General features: G+C 40.4%; 1 protein-coding gene across 2 annotated transcripts in view; it reads left to right on the forward strand.

Moving 5' to 3' along the window:
* The first annotated feature begins 2,938 nt into the window (after nt 1-2,938).
* LOC126246795 (GATOR complex protein MIOS) overlaps nt 2,939-26,651 on the forward strand; it is a 214,967-nt gene continuing 191,254 nt past the window's right edge. For both annotated transcript variants that reach the window (XM_049948423.1, XM_049948424.1), the window contains exon 1: nt 2,939-3,089. The gene's annotated coding sequence lies outside the window, so the exon portion shown is untranslated. The remainder of the gene's footprint in view (nt 3,090-26,651) is intronic.

Here is a 26,651-nt window from a genome sequence, read left to right on the forward strand (position 1 = left end):
TTTAAAAGCCACTTTCCTTGTGGAAAAATACAATGTTCATTGTATCTTGGACATGTGTCATATGATTAAGTTAGCCAGAAATACTCTAGCAGAAGTATCTGTAATTGAGTCTCCAACTGGCATTATTGGATGGCATTTCATTGAGCAATTGAACAAGGTACAACAAGAAGAAGGTATGACATTTGCCAACAAACTATCAGGACAACATATAGCCTAAGTTATGTAAATAGAAAAATGAATGTTTCACTAGCTGCACGGACTTTGAGCTTTTATAAGAACTGAAAACTCTACTTGCATCATTTGTTATTTTCAAAATGTTACTCTCTTTCCAAATACTGTTCTATTTCTTCAAACCAATTCTGAATTTTTCAGGTTATTACATATTATTTACTGTACATTGTCCAGCAATACTTCTGTTGTTACCGGATAGTTTGTAATTTGGTACTACCTTTGTGCCACTGGTATTGGCTAGTGTACTTTTGCAGAGAAGAAAATCGACTGGACTAGAATGTGCTGTCAGTATAGGACAGATTCAGACAACATGGAACTTTTTACACTAAATTTGCAATATAATGTCACCCTTGTCTCACACAGATTGTATCAGCCATTGGGGTGCCTGTCTGGCCAGCTTCTGCAGCTTTTGCTTTCAGGTTTGTTTTTTTCTTGCGCCCTATACTGACAACCAGTCATTCCCGTGATTGACACCATGTCATAAACTGGAACCAAGATTCACAGAAATAAAATTCCATGGTTGTAATTCATAGTGTAATTAACTTTGCTCACTGACATTTTTGAATTCAATTTTAAAATAAAACCATGGTACCAGTCATTGTTTGGGTGTCAGACTGGAAAATTACAGTTTTAAGACACCCCAACCTTAAAACTAAAAGCTGTGATCGATGTTATTTTCAACAAGTTCCTTCACTTTCTACATCATCATGGATCAGTCCAGTATCATATTATTACTAGACTTAACCTCCAAATGATGCAAGTCATGCATTTAAGAGGAGCCTTAACGTTGGCCTTTATTTTTGTCTCATGTAAATGTATTTCTTGTCTCGTATCAAAGACTGAAGCACTGTCAAACACTGGTGCTTCTACCTCAGTTAAAATACACCATGCCACGTACAGGCGTTAATAAAATCATGGCATTTACATTTCTGATCAAAGAGAGGGCCACATTCATAAGTGCATGTTGCAATTAGTGTCTGCATATATGCATCACTTCAGATAAAGAAAAATAACAATTTTTCCGTTTATACGTAAGTAATACTTTAATAGTTCAATTGTAATTTCTGTTGTCAGTAAAGATACCCCTAAGCAAACTATGTCACCTTTTTTTTTTAAAAAAAAAAAGGAGACGTCTTCACTGTTTTCCAAACTTGATTTTCCGAATTATACCTGTAGTTAAAAGCTTTGGGAAGTAAGGTAATTTGTTGACCTCCATTGAATCTTAAATAGTGTTTGAATATGGGCAAATAAGTACTCATAAAATTAATAGTAAACGATTTATAGGTCAGCTTCTCAAACTTCCAAAACACACTCGAATTTAGGAATTTCATAGCAGAACTGTCACTGTTTTTTCTCGCTAGATCAGAAACACTTCATTATGTTGATGTGTAGATGTCTAGAACATCCAATATAAAAGACTTATGAGGGCGCAGAACGAAAAACATTTTCATCCGTGTTTTGACACTTCGTTCTTTGCCAAATTTAGATATGGCGGACACCAGTGATTTCTGGCGAACACTCAATAAGATCTTTTGCCGGCACGCGCTAGAGCCATCTATCGGTACGTCTGGTAGTTGAGTATCCCTCATTTCGCTAGCTTTAGACGCCTGTCAGAAGTGGCAGCAAAGACAATTGTTAAACACAAGGCTACCAACATGATAACTTATACACAAATCGAAATTTTGGCCTATGTTACACTGGACTCCATCTTTCCCTTCTATTAGTCGTATATAAAAGCAGCCAGCAAATTTAAGTTCATTGGTAAGCTGGCAAAAGTTTCACTACAGAGGTCATCTCTCGCAAAAATTTGCTTGCAAAATTTCGACAACCAATGTGAAGAGAGAAAAATCCGAATATATTGCAGCCCCCTACATGCCAATCTAGTAGTGAACTTGAAGGCAAGATTAAACTTATAGCCTGTACAACGTGAACAGTATCATTTCGGCTATCATTCTCGCATTCCATTCGTGAGTGGAACGGGAAATAACTCTTATTATCTGGTACAATGAGAAGTGCCCTCCGGTACATATTTCACGGTAATTTTGCAGAGTATGGATGTTGAGTGAAATGCAGAGGGATGAAATCGTCAAGTCCCTCCTGTAAGTGGTTTAAGTCCATTGTGGGCTTCTTGTTGTACGTTTAAGAATATGAGGTTACAACGTTAATAAGATTATTGTAAATGGTAAATTAGTAATAATGGGAGCTGCAGCTGAGAGCGTACTGTCGAATATTTCTGTTGATTATGTAAGTATATCAATGCCGTTTACTTCGAGACTGGACACTATGTTACCGTTTTACGACAGGAACTGGCGAATTCACATTGTACACTACCGGTACACTTAATGTATCTCCATGACAAAATGAAGTAGCTTCCATGACTGCAACTGAATACAGTTCTACATCTTACAGTGAGTTACTGGAACACAGTTCACTGGACAAATGCGGTGTTTAATTTCAGTTTATGGTGTTAACACCCCGATTCGACTGTGCAACAGAGAACACTGAAAACTGAGCGTATTTATAATAACTTTATGAATAATTACACTAGCATGCTTATGAAAGCAAAGGGATGGCATATGACGGATATTATATATTGACTTTATTTGTTAGTTCTTACAAGAAACATTACTCTACAAGTACAAAGATGACCACAGGAAAGTATTGCCTTCTGTTATGTTGGCGAACATGATGGCTATGCACTTGTAAACAAAAATACGTAGTGACAGCGTGCGTGGGTGGGAAACAAAAATATTGTGAAACATTCAATGAAGTTCACGACGTCGGCATATCTGTGTGAAACACATGGCAACACTTCCGAAATTAAACAGAAGAATTTACAGAAATTTAAAAAAGTGAAGGTAAGCACTGAATAAATAACCAATAGTAAGCAGAATAGTAAGTTTGTTGAAATTGTTTTTCATTTTTAAATTATTGACAGTCATGCTAAAACTGGCAGAGTTGACTGGTATTCGTGCACAAATGAACATTAATAATGCATATTTTCACAGGATTACATGTTCTGTCGTTGGCTTATGATTGTAATGGTTTGCATTAAATGAAATTTCCCGGTTCTGGCTGTAACTGATAAAAGCGTAAAGTAACGTCATGAAATAATTTAGGAGGCCGCGAACACATATTACAAGATTATATAAATAAAATATGGTTTAATTTTAAATTAGAAAGATTTTAAGTGCAGTCATCTCTGAATGCTAGACCAAAAATGAAAATACCAACGCTGTTGATCATGTTAACCACCACAAGTACTGTTATACACACTGACTGAAGTGGTTTTGTACTGAAGGTAACGTTGAGTCTGTCGATAGAACATTTCTAATTTGACACCAATCGCTCATTGAAATGAAATATACGTGAAGTACATTCCTAACAACATTTAGTTACTTTCGTGACATCACATTTGTTGGTTGCACCACCTTTCAATTAGACTCTTATCTTCACATCTAATCTAGGTCTTGGGCCAGGATACAAACTTGACTGTCAACACGGCCTACATTTGAAAACCGTAATAAATAAGCAAACATCATTTTTCTTTTTGCACTGTAGTGAATTATTTACAACAAACTGCACGAGAAAATAAATATACCGTGAAGCAGTAGTCAGACTGCCCATCTCATTAAACAAATGCCAACAAGATGATTGTGGGTGAGCACCACATATTATTCTTACAGCATGTTTTAGGCAATGAAGACTTTCTTTCTTAAGGATGACCTACCCCAAACATTACTCCATATGATATTACTGAATGAGATTATGTCAGCTTACTGATTTGTATCTCCCCAAGCTTTTCAATGATTCTAAGTGCAAAGGTGGCTGAACCTAGTTGTTGTAGGAGTTCCAAGATGGGCTTTTTCCAATTTAAGTTCTCATCAATAAGGACACCTAAGAATTTTGAAGTTCCCACCTAATTTGTTTTGTCATCACCGTGTGTTACACTTATTGTTGGTGTAGTATCCGTAGTTTCCCAACTAAATTGTTGATTTTCCCCAGATCTGATACAGGGAGATAGTATGTCCTTCTTATTGGTGTCACTGGATCCACTCTTGTGATAATGTCACATTTTCTGATGACACAAGTGTCTGGTTTGGCAGGAAACACGAATGAAAGAGATGGTCCATGTTGATGCAAGAAGTTGACCTTTACTTCATCTGTTTCTTCACACGTTTGTAAGACATATACAACCCACCCAATGACTGCCATACGCACAGGCAACAAATCCACGTATATTTGTTAACAGCATTTCATTCACCATAGAATCACTGACTCTTCTCTACTCACTAAAGAAGCAGAATATGCCTTGTCTTTACTATACCTTTGTTAACAGGTATTACACAATGAAGCTTATAGGTATCTGGAATCGTCCTTGTATTTTTGAAATGTTGTTTCAGCTTGGCCGTATATGGAAACTGATGTATAATGGATGACACATGAAGGAATATTTTCCTTGCACCACTCAAACAACTGTCGTGATGTCAAAATATGATTTTCATAAGATCGCTTGAGGGTGGCAAGTCTTGCTAATCTCTTACAGTCCCTGCTACCCCATCACAAGGTCCTTTACCATGCACTGTAGCAAAAAATGTCATTCTGCTGTAACATCAAAATCTTCTTGATGGTAAGACAGATTCATAAAATTCTTTCTGTTTTTGTATTGGGCAGCACATCCATCTGAAAAGCAATAAATGTGCTTTGGATTTGAAAACTGACATTTTAAGATATTGATGAAATTTGTCTGGAAAGAATAAACACACACTGTATCATGCTGAAGGCAGTCATATATGTCCACGTATGATACATGTCATATTTCATTAGTGCTTGAGTCTCTGTAGTAAGCTACAAATGGGTGAATTGTAGCCTGTGAATTATTCCACTGGAATCCTTGTACCCCATCCTGAATGGTGAAGGAGTAATTTTCTGCAAAGGCACAAAGAACAAGAAACTCATTTACTCTGAGACCTTTTTTAGTGTTTTTACAGAAATGTGACTGCTGCTGGGAGATAAATGAGTGCAGTAGGAGCTGTTGTAACCTCGATGTAAACACCTCAATGAAATCATCTGTTGACTTTCTTATAGCCCTCTCGAATTACCCTGCCTGTAGTTAACCAACACTTATATGCAATTTCGTCAGTGCAATTCATACCAAACAGACCATACAGATAATCAGTTAGGCTTGCCACGCCTGGACAATAGGGACATGAACTTAAGAAACATGCTGGTAGTGCAGGATTACATGTAACAAATGCTACACAGTGCTTGTATGATGGTAATGTGTATTCTTCACTCTTTGTTAGTGCTTTAAGTTTACAACCTTCAATCATTAACTTGAAATTCTGGTGTAAGACACACACAAACAGCATGGGTTCCACTGGCATTGGCAAGAACACAGTGCTTTGGCCACAACTCACAAAATTTGGAGAATCCAATATTTATATCTAGGTATTTATCTTTGAAATGTGCATACAGTTCCTTAAGGTTGTGCAACACTAGCTGCTTTTGTTTATGTAGTGTAATTCCATTTTATTTCACAGACACAAAGTCTTTTCCTCCTGACATCATATGGCTCACTTCATGATCACAGTAAAAAATACACACACACTGAACAGTTTTCTCACGTAATGTCTTACCTGTCTTTGGATTTGGTGTCACTAATATACCATGTTCTGCTACTAACTGTTTTGCTCTCTGTATCATGTAACCTGAAGCAGAAAATTCTTTCATAGTTTTCCTTATACTCCAACTCTTTGAAAGTACAGTTAGAATTTGTGTTTTGTCACACATGCGATCTGATTTGTGAAACTTATCTTTCAGCATGGTGATAATTTCACTTTCTCCATTTTCTCTCTTTGTTTCGGTTGTGCCACATAAGTATGCTCCAAAACGGGATGCTATTTTTCTTTTTCACTTTTTGCTTTGGTTACTTTTTCTCACTCTGAAGCCTCTTTTTCTTCACAGGAGATTCACCTAAATACTGAAGGCTACTATTTAAAGCATTGAGTATCAGATCTGATGCTACTTCATCTTCACTTAAATCTTCTCCGAAAGTACCTGGCACAACTGAGGCAACATCTGCAATGATTGTTGGGTTTTTTGATTTTATTTTCCTACATTTACTGCAAATTTTTTCATTTAACAATACATTAGGATATTTGTTTATCATCCACTCCTGAACATTCCTTAAATTCTTCCGCCACACACCATCAGGTGGCTTTCGGAGTATGTATGTATGTAGATGTAAATGTACTTTTGCATGACCTTCTTCCCTAAACGGATTGCAACAACACAATTTTGTCATGAAATCCATTTTTTACTAAATATTACTTTACGACACATTTACACTGTACTTTGTTAAACAAGCCACAGCCATAAAACATATGAAAAAAATTTAACAGGCTAATGTTGATTGGTTGAAATAAAAGTGTCCCTCATTGGCTCTTCACAGCTAGAAATATTAAAGAACTGGTGTGAATAAAAGTAACTGCTATTGGCTGGTGTTATAGAAAAAACTGGATACGTAGCTGCTTACTGCATGTTGATGGTGTAAGTTGACAAAATAATTTTTTGTGCATGATGCCTTTGGTATGCCATCTTGATATTTACCATATTTATAGTAACATACTGGAGCAATTAATTATATTGTTTTTTCAAAAAAATTGAATGTGGGGTGTTTTGAAATAATCAAGGTCAAAGGTTAAGGTCAGTGACCTTTAGTATGAAAATTCTCAGAAACCTGCCATGTGGCATATCAATGTAAAGGTCTAGTTGTTAGCTTTCCAATGGTACCATTTTCATTGCTGTAACTGAATTAGAACCAGAATTACAGTCATTTATGTTGTGACATACGCATGTAAATTTAGCGCAAATTCAAAACTTTCCAGAACTGTAACTTTCTTCACAGTTGTAATACACATCTGCAAATTGGTATTTTTCCATCTCTTATCTGGCTCATTGAATGCACTAAATTTGAAAGAAATCCAATTGGGTCAGGTTGAGAGGTGTGTTGAATTGTTATGGAATGGCCCATATATGAAGAACAATGGTGGAGGTAAGATTGAGCCTTGGGGAACCCCATATGTGCTTTGTCTCCAGTCGGAATTGTGTCCCCAAACTGTGCTGATTGAATTACTAAATACAACTTAAGCATTCTTATGGTTAAATATAACATTATCTATTGATTGTCCACACCATCAGTCTTATAAAACTTCAATTTATCTAGCAGAACACTGTGATTCACAGAGTCAGGTGCCTTCGATATGTTACAGAAAATACCAACTGCTGCTATTTTATTCTTTAATGCTCATAAAATCTGGTGAGTGAACATGTAAGTAAATAAAACAAATTATGTGCAGTTTGGGAACATAAGCCAAAATTAATGTTTATATTTTGTCTCGTACACTGCCAGATGAGATAAAAAAGTTAGAAGAGAAATACAGCTTCAAGGCAATGAATGTTTTTTCCAGTGTGTTTACACATGTAACAAAGAACATTTGTCTGACTAAAATGTTTACAGAATCATTGCTGTGCGTGTTTCATTTGTTGCTTATGAATCACGGTCTGTGAATTTACGAGAACAAAAGCATTTACATACAATGCTGGCCTTTAAAGTTGCAACACCTTGAAGACACCATACAACAGATGTCATATTGACATGAAGTCTCTACATGCTCAGATATGCAGATGCTTGACATTTCAGTACAATCATACAAAGAAGGTAGAGGTAAAGTCATTTACATTCTACATCTGTACTCTGCAAAGCACCACGAAGTGCATGGCAGAGGTTTCATCCCATTGTACCAATTATTAGGTTTTCTTCCATTCCATTCACGTATGGAATGCAGGAAGAATGATTGTTTGCATGCCTCTCTGCATACTGTGGTTATTCTAATCTTATCCTCCCAATCCGTATGGGAATGATACAAAGGGGTTTGTCGTACATTCCTAGAGTCATCATTTAAAGCCAGTTCTTGAAGCTTTGTTAGTAGACTTTATTGACATAGGTCACGTCTGTCTACAACTCGTACCAGCTCAGATTCTTCAATGTCTCTGTGATGCTTTCCCAAGAATGAAACAAACCTGTGACCATTTGTGCTGCCCTTCTCTGTATACGTTCAATATCCCTTGTTAACCCTATTTGGTATGGGTCCCCCACGCTTGAGCAGTGTTCTGGAAGCAGTTGCACAAGTGATCTGTAAGCAATCTCCTTTGTAGACTGATTGCACTTCACCAGTATCCCACCAGTATCCTACCAATAAACCAAAGTCTGGCACCTGTTCTACCCATGACATAGCCTATATGATCATTCTATTTCATATCCCTACAAAGTATTACACCAGGTATTTGTATGAGTTGGTTGATTCCAACAGTGGCTCATAGATATTATAATCGTAGGATTCTATATTTTTTGTTTTCTGAAGAGCACAATTTTACGTTCTTGAACATTTAAAGTAAACTATAAATCTTTGCACCACTTTGAAATCTTTTGAAGATCTGACTCAATATTTATGCAGATTATTTCAGGCAGTACTTTATTGTAGATGAAGTTTTCCTTTGTAAGGGAACAGTTTAGTATGGAGTTAAGCAATTGAGCTTTTGCTTTGATATCCTCAGTTTCAGTTCCTGTCTCATCTACAAAAAGCCTGAGGTTACTGTTAATATTGTCATTATTATTATTATTATTATTATTCATGTATGGGCCCATTAGGACCATGTGAGGTACAATCCGTTAATGTCACTTTTGATGGTTGACCTTCCCTTGTGTCCAAATTTGCTTCATCCTTTCACAAGGAAGTGTCTTTCTTTCATCAGACCATGGTGTTCCAGTCTGTTTTCAGATTTCCCTCTGACCAACTTTCCAATCAAATACCTTTTGTCTCAATGTTTTTCTATCTGTAACGTCTACGTGAGTTATACTGGCTTCTTTAATATTCTCCTTAATCACAGTGATCAGTTTAATTGGCTCAGTTTTGACCTTACTTCAGTTTTTGTAGAATTCTACTATTTCTTTTGTCAGACTAGTGAGTGCCTTTGTTTTAATGTGCCATAAAATTTAAGTCTTCATTTTCTCATGTCTTCTTATATGTCTGTGTATTTGTTTTAACTTCAAGTTGAACAAATATATTTCAAGGATGACGCAATACATGAAAGTCACAGATCAAGTAAACAGAGTAAGACGTGTGTCACTTTAACAGTCAAATCATCACTGAGTCCGAGTCTAGCGGCCGCTGGCTGGCTGGCCGCTTAGGTGGTGCTGCTGCTACATGGCTGGCAGACAGCGCCGCATGTAGAGGACATGCGTAACTGCGCGGTGCCACTTTGAAAGATAGGCGAGTCACAACACTTTTCCTCCCTTTGAAGTTTTTGCACAGGTCTTGATGGAGGTTGCCTATAGATTGCTAACGTCCATAGGTGTTGTTTGACTGGCCGTGAAGTATCGAGGAGGAGGCTTCCCGTACGGACGGAAGTGTCCCCAATGATAACGGGTCAAGATGACAGGAGATGTGAGGGTCGAATCTGCTGTGGCCCCGTGCACCAATCTGCCCGTTGCATCAAGTCCGGTTGTTATAACAGGAGACATGGGCGATGTGTCCACGTCCGTAGGAGAAGGAGGCGAGTAGAGTTGCTCCGACAGATGATGTTCATCTGGTTCGTGCATGGGCATGTCTCCTGTTGGTGTCAGTTCTTGTGCTGGCACCGATATGATGGTGAGAGGACTGTGTTGTGAGTAATGAGAGATTCCAGGATCCCGAGCATCAGGTAGAGCCGAAGGTGGTGTAGCGGCATCCGGAACAGGTGTTGCCGGCACACGAGGCTGAAGCTGGTCCAAATGACGCACTGCAACACCCGTGTCCGTCTGGATTTCATACATGCATCAGCCACGGTGTCGTAAGATGCGGCCAGGACTCCATTTTGGCCACCTGCCATATCCCTGTACCCATACAAAGTCGCCGGTGGTGAACCCGCCAAGCGAAGGCACCCGTGGCCGTCAGGTGGAAGGCCGCAGAAGATGAAGTAGCGTGTGGGGCTGTTGGCCATGTAAGAGCTCAGCCGAGCTGTGGTCGCCCATGGGGGTGAAACGGTAAGAAGCCAGAAATTGGAGAAGCGCATCATCAGCAGTAGAAGAAGTCAGGAGTTTCCTCATCTGAGCCTTAAATGTGCAGACCAGTCGTTCAGCCTCACTGTTTGACTGTGGATGGAACGGAGGGGCTGTGACATGCATGACGCCGTGACGGGCACAAAAATCCGCAAAAATTGCGGACCATTATCAGTTACAAGAGTAGAGGAAAGGCCTTCCAAAGAGAAAATGCGAGCTAAAGCATTGGTGGTTGCGGCGGTGGTAGGCGACGTGCAACGGACAATGAAAGGAAACTTAGAGTAGGTGTCAATAACGAGAAGCCAATAAGTACCTAAAAATGGTCCCACAAAGTCAGCATGAGTACGCTCCCAGGGCTTCTCAGGCGAAGGCCACGGTGACAAAGATGACTTTGGGGTGGCGGCCTGTGACGCACAAGGGCCGCAGGCAGCGACCATGTGTGCGATTTCAGAGTCGATGCCGGGCCAGTACACATGACGGCACGCCAGAGATTTTGTGCGAGAGACACCCCAGTGCCCTTGGTGAAGGAGGCGCAAGACCGAAGCATGCAAAGACGCAGGTACCACAACACGCGGCGAAGCATTTTTGGTGGAAAGGGGGATAACACCATCCCTAGCTGTGAGGCGGTAACGCAAAGCGTAGTAGTTCCGCAACGGATCAGAAGTCTTAGCAGACAGACTATCTGGCCAACCCTTCTGAATACAGCGTACAACCCGGGAGAGGGTAGGGTCAGAACTCGTAGCAGCCGCGAGCCGGTCCCTGGTGATGGGGAACACGTCCACAACCCCGCTGCTCAGCAACATCCAGGTGGAAACACAAAAGTTCGTTCCTATCGAATGCCAGATCAGGACCCATGGGAAGGCGAGACAGTGCATCAGCATTCGCAATTTGAGCTGTCGGCTGGAAATGAATCTCATAATTGAAACGAGACAAGTAAAGAGCCCAACGCTGGAGGCAGTGTGCAGCCTTGTCGGGAAGTGACGTTGATGAATGAAACAAGGAAACAAGTGGTTTGTGATCCGTAACAAGATGAAATTTGGATCCATAGAGAACACCAAACTTATGAAGAGCATAAATAATGGCCAAAGCTTCTTTTTCAATTTGAGAATACTTTTGTTGGGCATCCGCGAGCGTTTTGGAGACATAAGCAATGGGTTGTTCAGAACCATCAGAAAAACGCTGCGCAAGGATTGCACCAACCCCGTATTTAGAGGTGTCCGTGGCAAGAACAAGATGTTGGCCAGGTCGATAAGTAGCCAGGCACAGGGCCTGTTTCAGCATAGTCTTCAGTTTCTGGAAAGCCGCATCGCATGATGTGGACCAGTGAAAAGGCACGTTTTTATGCAACAGGCGATGCAACGGCTGAGCCACCGAAGTAGCAGACGGTAAAAACTGGTGATAGTATGCTATTTTCCCCAAGAAGGCCTGCAGTTCCTTAACAGATGTAGGGCGAGGAAGGGCATCGATCGCAGCGACAATTTTCTGAAGTGGACAAATACCATCCCGAGAGAGTTGAAACCCCAAGTACGTGATAGATGCCTGAAAAAATTTTGATTTCCGAAGATTACACTTAAGACTGGTAGTCTGTAAGACATGAAAAAGTGTGCAGAGATTCTGAAGATGTTCTTCAGTGGTGGAGCCAGTGACAACAATGTCGTCCACGTAATTTATACACCCAGGGACAGTGAGCAATAATTGTTCCAAGAATCACTGAAAGAGAGCAGGGGCACTGGCAACCCCGAATGGCAATCGTTGGTATTGATAGAGCACCAAAACTGCCGGGAAGCAGCGTTGAGAGGAAGTTGATGATAAGCTTCTGACAGGTCAAGTTTAGAAAAATACTGGCCCCCAGCAAGTTTAGTGAACAATTTTTAAGGTCGAGGCATAGGGTAAGTGTCGATAAGGCATTGAGCATTTACAGTGGCTTTGAAATCGTCACAGAGACGAATATCACCATTTGGCTTAGCAACGACAACGACAGGAGAGGACCACTCACTGGAAGTGACAGGAAGCAAGACCCCTGAAGCAGTGAGACGATCCAGCTCCCGTTTGACCTGATCACGAAGGGCCACAGGAATGGGCCGAGCCCTAAAAAACTTAGGTGGAGCAGTGGATTTGAGAATGATATGAGCTTCAAAGTCGTTTGCACAGCCTAACCCAGGAGAAAAAAGGGACGAAAATGTCATCGACAAGGAATCCAATTGAGCATAAGGAATAGCATCAGAGATGATATCGACAGAGTCATCTATGGAGAACCCAAAAACGCGAAAGGCATCGAAACCAGAAAGATTCTCCGCCTTACTATGGTCGACCACAAGTATGGGAACAGTGCAAATGACGGATTTGTAAGATACCTCAGCATCAAATTGCCCCAAGAAAGAAATCTTCTGTTTATTGTAAGTCCGTAATTCCCTAGTGACAGGTGACAGGATTGGAGAACCCAGCTGAAGATACGGCTGAGAATTGATGATAGTGGCAGCAGAACCAGTATCCACCTGCATGCGAACATCTCGACCAAGTATTTGGACAGTGAGGAATAACTTCCCTGAAAGGGAAGAAGTACAATTGACAGACAACACAGAATCAAAATCAGCGCCATGTTCATAAACATCATGTATGCGGTCGGATTTGCAAACGGATCACACATGACCCTTTTTTTGCATTTGTGACACACGGCCCAACGTTGTGGACAATCCTCTCGTGAATGTTTCGTAAAACACCTCGGACATGAAGGAAGTTGCCGTGCGTTTTGCTGCAGTTCCTTAGAGGTTGTTTACGGGTAGGCTGAGGCTGTGCTTCGGAGTGTACTGCGGCGACGTCGGCCGGCGGGGACACGCCACACGCCTCGTCAACAGTGCACAGAGGTTGTATTTCCCCCACGTCACCCCATGCCTCTATTTGCGCTCCAGCGGCATGAGAAATTTCAAAAGACTGAGCGATGGATAGGACTTCATCTAGAGTCAGATTTGCCAACTGAAGGGCACGTTGCCTAACTTCTTTGTCGGGTGCCGACCGGATACTAGCATCCTGTACCATGGAATCGGCGTAGGATTCTTTGTGAACTTGTGTAACAAATTGACACTTTCTACTGAGGCTGTGAAGTTCAGCAGCCCAAGTGCGATAGGATTGATTCGGTTGTTTCTTTTGAAAATAGACAGAGAGAGGCTACCACATGCGTATGCTTTTGAAAATAGACAGACAGAAGTGAGCACATTTCAGCAAAGGACAAAGACGCAGGATCTTTCAAAGGAGCCAATTGCGACAACAACCGATACATTTGAGGTGAAATCCATTAAAGGAACAGAGACTTACATGTTTGGTCGTCCGCGACATGAAATGCCACGAAGTGCTGTCGAAGACGTTTTTCGTAATCAGACCAGTCTTCTGCCATCTTGTCGTAAGGAGGAAAAGGAGGTAGAGACAACGACGAGAGACACCCCGCATTTGATGCCGCGACGAAATCACGAATCGCATTTGTGAGAAGCGTTTGCTGTTCTATGAGACCTTGAAATAGTTGCTCTAAAGTAGCCATGGAAACACATGGGTCAATGATGAAAAAGAAAAATTCGCTATCTCGTCGCCAATTGTTTTAACTTCAAGTTGAACAAATATATTTCAAGGACGATGCAATACATGAAAGTCACAGATCAAGTAAACAGAGTAAGACGTGTGTCACTTTAACAGTCAAATCATCACTGAGTCCGAGTCTAGCGGCCACTGGCTGGTTGGCCGCTTAGGTGGCGCTGCTGCTGCATGGCTGGCAGACAGCGCTGCATGTAGAGGACGTGTGTAACTGCGCGGCGGCACTTTGAAAGATCGGCGAGTCATGACAGTATTCTTCTATTTCCTTATTATTCTCAGCCTATAAGTTTGTGCATCAGTTATTTTGGGCCAAATATTTTCGTAATAATCTTTTTTTCTGTCTTTTGAATTTCTTCAGTATCCCTCTTTCTATTTAAAATTAAAGTTTCTGCTGCATAAAGGTATCCATGTTTGAGTACAGTGCAGTAATGCCTAAGTTTACTGAATTTAGAAAGTAATTTTTTATAATAAATATTAGTTGTGTTAATCTGAATGCAGTTGCCATTTTTTGACAGTGATCTTTTTTTGCAGCTTTTTTCAGACAGTTTTGGTGTATGACTTCCCCCAAGTATTTAAACTGAGAAACCCTTTTTATTTTACCATATTGTGCGTTCGAAAACTTTGGTGCTTGTTGGTTGCATGTCATATATTCGGTATTTTTTTTAATGATATTTGTAGTCCTACTTTTTCCCCAACTTCTTTAAGAATTTCAGTTTGTTTTTGAGCTGTGGTCATATCTTCAGTTAAAATTGCTAGATCATCTGTAAAGACAAGGCAATCTACTCTAATATTATTTTTACCCAACTTGGTTGATTGATCTATATTTTGACTTTACTTTTGCCCTCGCCATTCTGTAATCAAGTTAAACAGTAATGTCTAGCACTAGTCGTTATATCATGAATTTATCTTTATAGCTATTGTCAGTTAATGTTTCCTCAATCAGTGTTAGAATTTTATTACCTAGACCTTGTTCCTTTAAAATTTGGAAACGAGATTCACGATCAACTGAGTTGTAGGCCTTTTTAAAAGCCACAGGTATATATTAATATTGTAACCAGAAATCCTTTGATGCCTAAGGATTAGTTTTAAATTACGAATTTGTTCTGGACATGATCTGTTTAGTCTAAGGCCTGCTTGGTATTCCCCAATTTTAGGTTCTAACTGTTCTTGGGCTTGATCAAGTAAACATTGCGAGAGAATTTTGTGTGTGACTGGGAGAAGATAGATTCCTTGGTAATTATTAACATCAGTTCTGTCCCCTTTTTTATGCAGTGGATGAGATGGGGCAGTTTTCCAGTCCTTGGGTATTTTCTCAGTTTGCCAGATACGTCCTATTAGTTGAGTGATATCTTTTATAGTGTTAGGGCCAGCTGATAGTAGTAGTTCTGCAATTATACCATCTTCTTCAGATGCTTTATTGTTTTCAAGTCTCTTAATTTGTTTAATTATTTTGATTTCATCAGATTCTTTCAGTGTTAAGGTTAGTGTTATTAGTTTGCTGTGGTAGGAATTTATTTGCTGGTTCTGGGTAGTTTAATAGTTTTTCAAAATAATTAGCAAGAACCTTACAATTTTCCTAGTTGTTAAGAGCCAAACTGCCATTTTTATTTGTGAAGCAAAGACTTTGAGGTTGGTAACCAGTTAGTTTTGTTTTGAATGTTTAGTTTCTTGTATTGTTCTTTTGGAAGTCTTTTTCGATTTCTAAATGTTGGGCATTTTCGTAGTTTCTTTTAGTCTATTGGGTTGATTGAGAGGTTTCTTTTCTTACAGTTAGAAAGGTGTTTTACTTATTTTAAATTTTTTTACTATTTCAATTTTTTAATGCCTCTTGCCTAGACTTTAAATGCTGTTTCACAGTCCGCATCCCACCATGAGTGTTTTTGTTTGTTACAAAGTGGAATTAAATTTTTCGCTGTTTTGATGAACTTTTCTTTCAGGCTTTGCCATGTGTTGGATTGCTTTTTGTCAAGTTTGTTGTTAGAGTTGGGGTTATTTTAGCAGTGTCAAATTTTGGGATAACATTTTTTTTTTTTTTTTTTTATTTTCAAGAGTTTTTGAAGTTGAAGCTTTACTTTTATTCACATTAAATGATGATCAGAATCAGTATTAGCCCCTTTTCTAACTTGAACGTTTAAAATTTCTGTATAGTTAGGGTATGAAATTGCTACATTATCAGTTTGAAATGCCCCAGGTTTCTTTTTGAAATATGTTGACATGAGTGTAAGATTAAAATTATTGCACATTTCAACAAGTCTTTTTCCATTTTTATTTTCCATTTATGTGCAGGAAATCCACCCACCATTTTCTTATATTTTTCCTCTTTACCTAACTGAGCATTAAAATCGCCCATTAAAATTTTAAAATGGTTTGGGGGAATTTTTGAGATGATGCTTTCTAACATTTCCCAAGCTTCCCCAACTTCTTCAGGTTTTTTACAGTTGGCTGGCATATGGGCATTAATTAAACTGTATGCTTTATATGCACATTTTAGTCTATTAATTTGCATTTTACCTCTGTTATTGAATTTAAAATATTTTTGGAGACTGCAAGAGCAACTCCCAGATGTGGTGTATTAGTAAGTATTCCTTTATCAGTTTTACTTTTAAAAAGTTGATAATTACCAAAATCAATTGTGTTATTGTCTTGTCATTTGTGTTTTGTGAAGTGCCAAAATTTGAATTTTCTGTTCTTTTAATGTGTCTCCCAATTTATGAAGCTTACTTGCTTGCAAAAGTGTTTGTATGTTAAGTGTTGCAAAAATTGTATTTGTTTTGGTTTTAAGTCGGCCAGAGGACTCCGACTTCCTCTGTTGAATCATAGTGCATTTTAACCTGGCTGCCCCAGAACCCGTAGGACCAGTTACACCAATAATACTGGTGGTGGTTTGACTCCATAGGGTAATATTGTGATTATAAAAATGCTCCATGATGATTGTACCTGGAATCAGGTGGGGTTGAGTAGACTCATTGAGTGAACTCAAGAGTGTTAAGACTGGAAGGGTTAGTTCCAGAATACAAATTTCAGCCGCACCACTGGTGAGCAGACACTGACCACTTTCCTGCTTGCTACAAGACAGAAGTAAAGTGGATTTGGTTCAGGACTGTTTATTCTGTATTCACAGCTGCCCACCATATCTGATGGAACGTTCGCTATCTGCCACCTGCGACCTGTCCAGTACCCTAGACAAGGTTGGCTTCTTAGACTTTTGGTTACAAGGACTTGAAGCCTGGTCATTAATATGTAACATGAACAGCAAGGATCCCAGTTCACTTCCCTGGGGCACACCTGAAGTTATTTCTACATCTGATGATGACTCTGCATCCAAGATAATGTGCTGTGTCCTACCTACCAGAGAGTCTTCAATCCAGTCACAAATTTCACTTGATAATCCATATGCTCATACTTTTGAGAGTAGGTGTATATGTGGTACTGAGTCAAATGATTTTCGGAAACCAAGAAATAGTGCATCCACCTGACTGCCGTAATCTTAGTATGTCATGTGAGATAAGGGCAAATTGGGTTTTACGTGATTGTTGTTTGCGGAACCCATCCTGGATGGCATGGAGGAGGTCATTCTGTTTGAGATACCTTATTATGTTTGAGTTTAGAATATTTTCTAAGATTCTACAACAAATCAATGTCAGTGATATTGGACGATAGTTTTGTGGATCACTCCTACTACCCTTCTTGTAGGTGGGCGTGACTAGTGATTTTTTGTTCAAGGGATCTATGATAGATTATAGTTAGAAGAGGTGCTATCTCAGCTGCAAATTCTGCGCAGAATCTGGTAGGGATTCCCTTGGGTCCCGGGGCTTTGTTCAATTTTAACAATTTTAGGTCTTTCTGAACACCACTGACACTAATATTAATTTGCTCATCTCTTCAGTAGTATGAGCATCAAATTGAGGCAATTCACCTGGGTTTTCCCTTGTAAAATAACATTTGAAAATGGAGCAAAGCATTTGAGCTTTTGCTTTGCTACCCTCAGTTTCAGTTCCTGTCTTATTCACTAAGGACTGGGACTAACTTTGTTGTCACCAACAGCCTTTACATGTGACCAGAATTTCTTTCGGTTTTGTGAAAGATCATTTGAATGTGTTCTGCTGTGATAGTCACTGGAGGCTTCACACGTTACTCTCTTGACAGCCAAACACATTTCATTCAGCATCTCTGTCTGTAGCCCTACATCTATCTACATCTACATGGATACTCTGCAAATCACATTTAAGTGCCTGGCAGAGGGTTCATCGAACCACCTTCACAATTCTCTAGTATTCTAATCTTGTATAGCGTGCGGAAAGAATGAACACCTATATCTTTCTGTATGAGCTCTGATTTCCCTTATTTTATGGTGGTGATCATTCCGCACTATGTAGGTCGGTGTCAACAAAATATTTTAACATTCGGAGGAGAAAGTTGGTGATTGGAATTTCGTGAGAAGATTCCGTCACAGCGAAAAACACCTTTCTTTTAATGATTTCCAGCCCAAATCCTGTATCATTTCTGTGACACTCTCCCATATTTCGTGATAATACAAAACGTGCTGCCTTTCTTTGAACTTTTTTGATGTACTCCTTCAGTCCTGCCTGGTAAGGATTCCACACCGTGCAGCAGTATTCTAAAAGAGGACGGACAAGCGTAGTGTAGGCAGTCTCCTTAGAAGGTCTGTTACATTTTCTAAGTGTCCTACCAATAAAACGCAGCCTTTGGTTAGCCTTCCCCGCAACATTTTCTATGTGTTCTTTCCAATTTAAGTTGTTTGTAATTGTAATACCTAGATATTTAGTTGAATTTACTGCTTTTAGATTGGACTGATTTATCGTGTAACCGAACTTTAATGAGTTCGTTTTAGTACTCATGTGGATGACACCACACTTTTTGTTATTTATGGTCAACTGCTACTTTTCACACCATTCAGATATTTTTTCTAAATCGTTTCGCAGTTTGTTTTGATCTTCTGATGACTTTATTAGTCGATAAATGACAGCGTCATCAGCAACCAACCGAAGACGGCTGCTAAGATTGTCTCCAAATCGTTTATATAGATAAGGAACAGCAAAGGGCCTATAACACTACCTTGGAGAATGCCTGAAATCACTTATGTTTTACTCGATGACTTTCCGTCAATTACTACGAACTGTGACCTCTCTGACAGGAAATCGCAAATCCAGTCACATAACTGAGATGATATTCCATAAACAAGCAATTTTACTATGAGCCGCTTGTGTGGTACAGTGTCAAAAGCCTTCTGGAAATCCAGGAATATGGAATCTATCTGAAATCCCTTGTCAATAGCACTCAGCACTTCATGTGAATAAAGAGCTACTTGTGTTTCACAGGAATGATGTTTTATAAACCCATGTTGACTGTGTGTCAATAGACCGTTCCCTTCAAGGTAATTCATAATGTTCGAACACAATATATGTTCTAAAATCCTGCTGCATATCGATGTTAATGATATGGGCCTATAATTTGAATATTGGTGTGACCTGTGCAACTTTCCAGTCTTTGGGTACGGATCTTTCGTCGAGTGAACGGTTGTATATGATTGTTAAGTATGGAACTAATGCATCAGCATACTCTGAAAGGAACCTAATTGGTATACAGTCTGGACCAGAAAACTTGCTTTTATTAAGTGATTTGAGTTGCTTCACAACTCCGAGAATATTTACTTCTACGTTACTCATCTTGGCAGCTGTTCTCGGTTTGAATTCTGGAATATTTACTTCGTCTTCTTTTGTGAAGGCATTTCGGAAGGCTGTGTTTAGTAAATCTGCTTTGGCAGCACTGTCTTCGATAGTATCTCCATTGTTATCGTGCAGAGAAGGCATTGATTGTTTCTTGCCGCTAGCATACTTCACATACGACTAGAATCTCTTTGGATTTGCTGCCAGGTTTCGAGACAAAATTTTGTTGTGGAAACTGTTATAGGCGTCTCGCATTGAACTCCGCGCTAAGTTTTGAGCTTCTGTAAAGGATCGCCGATCTTGGGGATTTTGCGTCTGTTTAAATTTGGCATCTATTACGCAGTAATCACTGTTTCTTTAGAAGTTTATTTACAGTGACTGTATAGGTCCCCTCCCATTATGAACTGTTCAATTGGGTACATATTTATCCATTGCATGATCAACTGATCTTTAAAACTTGAGCCATAGTTCCTCTATATGCTCCTGCCGTATGCTAAAGGTTCTGTTGTACTATGATAATCATTGTTTACACACCCATGTCATCATCACTGATAACAGTTTTGATGTGGACATTCTCAAAGAGGTCAGATCTACTTGTTGCCATTAGATCCAATATATTTCCATCATCAGTTCTGAACTATCTGTTCTCGGTAGTTTTCACAGAAGGCATTTAATAATGTTTCACAGGATGTCTTATCGCTCCAACCGCTAACAAAACTGTAATTTTCCCAATTGATTTTTGGATGATTGATGTCCTCACCGATGACTACAGTACAATTAGGGAACTTACGTACAAGTGAACTGAGGTTTTCTCTAAAGTTTTAGACTTGTTAGTTAGGTATTTACATGTTCCATGGATTATTTTGCACAGTAAAGTGTAATGATGTGGAATGAGTCATTTTACATTCACATCACAAATTAATTTGTACTTACATCACTGAAACGTTTTTTGTTTTCCAATGTAGTTTCCTTGTAGATTAATGCACTTGGTCCAATGATGTTCCAGTGCCTTGATCCCACCTCAAAAATGAGTTTCCTCCAGGCCTGCAAAATGTTTGTGAACTCTGGCTATCAATTCTTCGTTTGAAGTGAATCTTCATCCACCAAGAAAGATTTTCAGTTTTGGGAAGACATGGAAGTCTGATGGAGCTGTTTGTGTAATTTTGCCTTGGCAACAGTACATGTTTTTGATCCAGCATCAAGAGTCGCGGCACCCATCTTGCAGATAATTTTTTCCTTTCCAATTCTTCAGTTAAAATATGATATACCCTTTCATATGACATGTGGCAAGCATGAACAGTTTCACACACTTTCAATCGGCGAGCCTCCATGACCACTTTCACAATGATTTCTGGAGTAGTGATACATCTTGGCCGACCACTGCGCGGATCATCATCTAAGCTCTCCCGACGAAATTTAAATTCATTTGTCCACTTGGCAACAGTTGAATTTGAAGGAGCAGAATCCTCCCATGTATTCTGGAAATCATCATGAATGTCCTATGCTTACATACCTTACTTTATGAAGTTCTTAATCACTTCTCGAATCTCGATTTTTTTCCATCTTCGCAAATCACTACGTGGGAACAACAACAGAACCACGTCACTGCCACAGCTCTCTTCCAAGAGCACTGACATGGCACATGTGTACAGGCAGTAGTCCAATGAATATCACGTGAAAAACTCATTGCACTAGCGCTTGACCTCTCGTGGTGATTCCAAGAACTTTTCAAACCACACTCGTACATCAGGAGATGAGTCTGGTGGGCAGTAGAAGGAGCCAATTATTTTATGCCCACCCCTGATACTGAGTCTTGCCCAAACAATCTCATATGCAGATTCAATTTCTATCGTGATGGATTCGTGTTTCTTGTCTACAGCGACAAGTACACCATCACCATTACCTATTTGCCTATCCTTTTGATACACACTTAAGTTTTCCGCGAAAATATCCGTGCTATCAGTTTCATGTTTCAACTGGCTTTCTGTACCTAGTATATGTAAGCTTCGCTGCTTTTCATGAATGCTTCAAACTCTGGCACTTTGTAGCAAATGCTTCGGCAGTTTACTGCTAGTAGTTTAGAACTATCATGTGTGGGAGGTATTTTTGTGATTTTGCACCGAGACCTCTGGGTTTCCTACAACTATAGTTACCTGGATTGGATTGAGAGTCACCTAGTCTGAAAAACCTTTGTGTGCACTCCATATACAGTCAACTACCTGAGTAGCAGCCTCTGACATGTAGTGCACACCTGAACCTTTTAGGGGGACCCTACAGTTCTCAATCCTGTGGTGCAAGTCCAGGAAATTGCAGCTTTGCTTTTCCCTGGTTCAGTCCTTCCACCCGATTCAGTACCAAAGGACCACTATCGATTCTGGAGACAAAGTTGCAAATTGTGAGTGTCATTTAAACTTCATGTGCAAGGCTGATCTTCTCAACCTTCTTTGCCATTCACTGGAACGAACCATGTACGATCTTGGAGCCCAGATGACAGGCATCATTTGTTCCAAAATGTGCCACAAGCTGCAGTTGGTTGCACCCGGTTCGCTCATTAGCTACTGGAATAGCTCCTTCATGTTGAATGAGGCCCTCAGGCATAAGGAGTGCACCTGGTGTCCTTTCCTGTCCCTTGCTGCCATTTGCCTAAGGATTACCATCATTTGCTGTACTTTTATACTACCGATGATTAACAGATCCCCTACCCTTTTGTGTTTGCCTCCTCTTGACACTGGACAGAACAGGTTTTCACAGAATGGGTGAAGTGAGTCACTTGGGCTCAGTTTCAGTTTCAGTGAAAGTTAGCATGTCGAACTTGTTGGTTAGGGGGGGGGGGGGTTGGTACGACACCCCAAGGCCTCCCTGGTCGGTCCCCATGGAACCTGTATGGGATATCTGGCTCTACTGAAATGCACTCGCAGTCAGGTGGATGAGTAATGACAGATTCCATACTTTCTACAGAGGAGACAGGATCTACAGGAATGGTCAGTACTAGGGGTACCTTTGGTACTGGCACCACATATATCTGACTCTTGGAAGCTTTTCCAACACAACAACTCCCAGCAGCTGTCTGTCATTTAACAGTAGTCAGGGCGATTTCTAGCTTCTTACAAACATCAACCAACTCATTTTGAGTTCAAGAACAGAATTCGTAGTGGGGCTGCATTTTAGCTTGTGCGATGTATTACAGGACATTGAACAAATAACTTTAAATTAAGCCCGCTGAATATATTTTAATCTCTTGAACTACAGAGTTGCTGATTCAATGTAAATAAAAAAAAAAAAATCTGCTCACCAAGCGGCGGCAGGGGAACACACACACACACACACACACACACACACAAGGATTTAACTTTTGCAAGCTTTTGGAGTTAGTGGCTCCTTCTTCTGGTGGAAGAGTTGAAGGGGAAGAAAGAGGGATGTAGGAAAAGGACTGGAGAAGTTAAAGGAAAGGGGTACAATTTACAAAAGACAGCCAGAACCCTAGGTCAGGGGAGGCTTACTGGACCGGATGAGAAGAAAAGACTGATTGTTGGGGAGAACTCAAGCAAATACAAAAACGAGATTTGCATTAAGGCAACAGAAAAATCTTCAGTAAAAATTACTAATGTCGAAAGGATGTGGGTTTTAAGGGAGAGGGTAAGAGGTCATTCCAATCTCAGGAGCGGGAAGACTTACCTTAGGGGAAAAAAGGACAGGTATACACTCGCACACACACACACACACACACACACACACACACACACATATTCATCCACACATACACAGACACAAGCAGACATTTGTAAAGGCAAAGAGTTTGGGCAGATATGTCAGTCGAGGCGGAAGTACAAAGGCAAAGATGTTGTTGAAAGACAGGTGAGATATAAGCGGCGGCAACTTGAAGTTAGCGGAGGTTGAGGCCTGGCGGATAACGAGAAGAGAGGATACACTGAAGGGCAAGTTCCCATCGCCGGAGTTCTGACAGGTTGGTGTTAGTGGGAAGTATCCAGATAACCCGGACGGTGTAACACTGCGCCATGATCTGCTGGCCGTGCACCAAGGCATGTTTAGCCACAGGGTGATCCTCATTACCAACAAACACTGTCTGCCTGTGTCCATTCATGCGAATGGACAGTTTGTTGCTGGTCATTCCCACATAGAAAGCTTCACAGTGTAGGCAGGTCGTTGGTAAATCACGTGGGTGCTTTCACACGTGGCTCTGCCTCTGATCGTGTACACCTTCCGGGTTACAGGACTGGAGTAGGTGGTGGTGGGAGGGTGCATGGGACAGGTTTTACACTGGGGGCGGTTACAAGGGTAGGAGTCAGAGGGTAGGGAAAGTGGTTTGGGGATTTCACAGGGATGATCTAAGAGGTTACGAAGGTTAGGTGGATGGCAGAAAGACACTCTTGGTGGAGTGGGGAGGATTTCATGAAGGATGGATCTCATTTCAGGGCAGGATTTGAGGAAGTTGTATCCCTGCTGGAGAGCCACATTCAGAGTCTGATCCAGTCCCGGAAAGTAGCCTGTCACAAGTGGGGCCCTTTTGGGGTTCTTCTGTGGGAGGTTCTGGGTTTGAGGGGATGAGGAAGTGGCTCTGGTTATTTGCTTCTGTACCAGGTCGGGAGGGTAGTTGCAGGATGCGAAAGCTGTTTTCGGGTTGTTGGTGTAATGGTTCAGGGATTCCGGACTGGAGCAGATTTGTTTGCCACGAAGACCTAGGCTGTAGGGAAGGGACCTTTTGATGTGGAATGGCTGGCAGCTGTCATAATGGAGGTACTGTTGCTTGTTGGTGGGTTTGATGTGGACGGACGTGTGAAGCTGGCCATTGGACAGATGGAGGTCAACGTCAAGGAAAGTGGCATGGGATTTGGAGTAGGACCTGGTGAGTCTGATGGAACCAAAGGAGTTGAAGTTGGAGAGGAAATTCTGGAGTTCTTCTTCACTGTGAGTCCAAATCATGATGTCATCAATAAATCTGTACCAAACTTTGGGTTGGCAGGCCTGGGTAACCAAGCAGGCTTCCTCTAAGCGACCCATGAATAGGTTGGCGTACGAGGGGGCCATCCTGGTACCCATGGCTGTTCCCTTTAATTGTTGGTATGTCTGGCCTTCGAAAGTGAAGAAGTTGTGGGTCAGGATGAAGCTGGCTAAGGTAATGAGGAAAGAGGTTTTATGTAGGGTGGCAGGTGATCGGCATGAAAGGAAGTGTTCCATCGCAGCGAGGCCCTGGACGTGCGGAATATACAGACACAAGCAGACATATTTAAAGACAAAGAGTTTGGCAAAAACAGAAAGAGAAAATAAGACGACAGAAAAGATTGCGAAATGCAATAGTGACAATAACAAACGTAATTGTTGGGTTCAAATTAATGATATGAATATAATAGAGGGAAACATTCCACGTGGGAAAAATATATCTAAAAACAAAGATGATGTGACTTACCAAACGAAGCGCTGGCAGGTCGATAGACACACAAGCTAACACAAACAAACACACAAAATTCTAGCTTTCGCAACAAACGGTTGCTTCGTCAGGAAAGAGGGAAGGAGAGGGAAAGACGAAAGGAAGTGGGTTTTAAGGGAGAGGGTAAGGAGTCATTCCAATCCCGGGAGCGGAAAGACTTACCTTAGGGGGAAAAAAGGACGGGTATACACTCGCGCACACACACACATATCCATCCACACATATACATCCTTCCCTCTTTCCTGATGAGGCAACAGTTTGTTGCGAAAGCTTGAATTTCATGTGTATGTTTGTGTTTGTTTGTGTGTCTATCGACCTGCCAGCACTTTCGTTCGGTAAGTCACATCATCTGTGTTTTTAGATATATTTTTCCCACGTGGAGGAGAAATGCCTGCCATCATGTACCACAATTTGACAAGCTGACTTTCTAAAAATTTTAGGTTATGCACAGGACAATGATCGCTTCCAAAAATTCTCAAAACTCCATATTTGTTTGTTTTGATATACAATGAAATTCTAGGGTGATCTACTCTTTGACAATGACTGTGAAGCACAAACAGTGTTTTGCTATGGAAAAAGTTATGTATCAAAACACTTGTACTAGTAACTTACAAAAATATTGTTCTGTAAGTATCCAAAAATTCTGAGAAATGACCTGTTTCTCACACAATGAAATTAGAGAACAGTTGTTTTGAGTGAGGCTAGAAATACTCTTATCAAATATTTTGAAAGAGCACAAATAAGTATCCAATATCCAGTTGACGATAATAGTTAGAGTTTATCACGGTACTCATAAATGTTCGAAATTTCATGATTTATATATTAATACAAGGGGGTATTGATATAATCAATGAAAGATTATTTAGAAGCAATGCAAATGGTAAAATATATTAATCAGGAATTTCAAATTGACACACAAATCTTGTACAAGCAGTCTCACACGAAGTCGACTTTTAAAATATACATAAACATATGGACTATATGGATGTTTCACTTAACTTTTTCTCTGCCAACTTCTACACTGGTGTGTCAAAAAAGAACATTGTAACTTGAGTTTATCTTGGTCAAAATTGCTAATGTGCAGCACAAACAAAGAACTATTTCTGCCTGTTGCAACTAACAATCCATTCTGTGTGTAAGGAAAGAGTCTGCAGTGCGTTTCTCGTACAGAAATCACATATGAATGATGGTTGTTTGTGGGAAGATTGTGTTATGCATTGTGAAAGGAGAAATGTCTGCCATCATGTACCACAATTTGACAATGGCAGGATCGTTGCCGAGTGACACTGCACTTTATTGGTCTGTGATATTACTGCTGGCTGGGATCCCACAACTGCCATGTGAATATGGAATCAATGGCGTCAGGAGACCATTCTCAATCCAACACAGGATCTCAGGGGCCACACATAACTAGTACCCATGAGGACAGATACACTGTTCACATGACAGTGCAGGTTTGTAGACTTATGTTTTGTACCTTGAGTCTGCAAATGACCTCATTTTAAGCAAGGCAAGTATCCATGGGGACAGTGAGGACATGCTTGGATCACTGAGGATTTCCATCACAATGATCATTGATGCAGCTTTCCTTGTTGTGGCTGCA

This window comes from Schistocerca nitens, chromosome 1 (genome assembly GCF_023898315.1).
Source record: "Schistocerca nitens isolate TAMUIC-IGC-003100 chromosome 1, iqSchNite1.1, whole genome shotgun sequence".
Taxonomy (NCBI): domain Eukaryota; kingdom Metazoa; phylum Arthropoda; class Insecta; order Orthoptera; family Acrididae; genus Schistocerca; species Schistocerca nitens.